The sequence below is a fragment of the Chionomys nivalis genome, chromosome 1 (assembly GCF_950005125.1).
Source record: "Chionomys nivalis chromosome 1, mChiNiv1.1, whole genome shotgun sequence".
NCBI lineage: Eukaryota > Metazoa > Chordata > Mammalia > Rodentia > Cricetidae > Chionomys > Chionomys nivalis.
Window position 1 is genome coordinate 71,663,728 of NC_080086.1, and position 1,858 is coordinate 71,665,585.

Consider the following 1,858-nt stretch of genomic DNA (forward strand, 5'->3'; position numbering starts at 1 on the left):
TTGGCACAAGGAGAGACATCACTGGAGCACCAGGAGAGCCATCACTGGGGAGTGCCATCACTGGGAAGGTACATCAGTAGGCAAGGAGACCTGATCCTGTAAAAGAAGATCCATAGGAGAGCATTCGGAGGAAAAGATGGGCAGGTGTCAATTCAAGAATTCACCCAACAATCTGAAAAACAATATGAAACCACCAGAACCCAGCGACCTCACAACAGGAGGACATGAACACCTTAATCATGAAGAAGTAGAAAAAATTGACTTTATGAAAGTGATTGACGCCCTTAAACAGCATGTAAAACATGCCCTTATAGAAATGGATGAGAAGTATAACAGAAAGTTTGAAGAATTGAGTAAATCAGTGAATGATACCCTAGGAAATCAAGGAAAAACAATCAAACAGATAATGGAAACAGTTCAAGACTTGAAAACTGAAATGGAGGCAAAGAAGAAAACATAAACAGAAGACCGGCTGGAAATGTAAAATCTAGGTAAACGAATAGAGACTACAGAAACAAGCATAATCAACAGAATACAAGAGATAGAAGAAAGAATCTCAGATTCGGAAGATACCATAGAGAAAATAAACATGCTGATCAAAGAAAACAGCAAGGCCAACAACCTCTCACCACAAAACATTCAGGAAATATGGGACACAATAAAAAGACCAAACCTAAGAATAATAGGAGTAGAAGAAGGAGAAGCGCAGCTCAAAGGTCCAGAAAATATATTTAATAAAATTATAGAAGAAAACTTTCCCAACCTAAAGAAAGATATACCTATGAAGGTTCAAGGGGCGTACAGAACACCGAATCGGCTAGATCAAAAAAAAAAAAAATATCCCCTCGCCATATAATAATCAAAACACAAAGCATACAGAACAAAGAAAGAATAATAAGAGCAGCAAAGGAAAAAGGCCAAGTTACTTATAAAGGTAAACCTATCAGACATCAGACTTACACCTGACTTCTCTATGGAAACCATGAAAGCCAGAAGGTCCTGGAAGATGTACTGCAGAAACTAAGAGACCATGGATGCAAGCCCACACTACTATACCGAGCCAAGCTTTCATTCACTATAAATGGAGAAAACAAAATTTTCCAAGATAAAAACAAATTTAAACAATATGTAGCCACAAATCCAGCCTTACAGAAAGTAATAGAAGGAAAATCACTAAACAAGTAGTCCAACAATGACCACAATAACTCACACATCAAGAGCCCCTTCACCAGCGCAACTCAAAGAAGGGAAACACACAAAATTTACTACTAAAAATGTGACCGGAGTTAACAACCACTGGTTATTAATATCATTTAATGTCAATGGACTCAACTCACCTATAAAAAGGCACAGACTAAGAGATTGGATATGAAAACAGGATCCAACATTCTGCTGTTTACAAGAAAAACACCTCAACCAAAAAGACAGGCACCTACTCAGAGTAAAGGGTTGGGATAAGGCTTATCAAACAAATGGACCTAAGACACAAGCAGGTGTGGCCATACTAATTTCTAACAAAGTTGACTTCACACTTAAATCAATCAGAAGAGATGGTGAGGGACATTTTCTACTCATAACAGGAACAATTCATCAGGATGAAGTCTCAATCCTGAATATCTTATGCCCATAATATAAAAGCACCCACGTACGTAAAAGAAACATTGCTAAAACTCAAGGCAGCCATCAAACAGTAGGAGACTTTAACATTCCTCTCTCACCAATGGACAGGCCAATTAGACAGAAACCTCACAGAGAAATAAGAGAATTAATGGAGGTAATGAATCAAATGGACTTAACAGACATCTATAGAATATTCCTATAGAATACTCAAATAGGAAAGAATATACCTTCTTCTCTG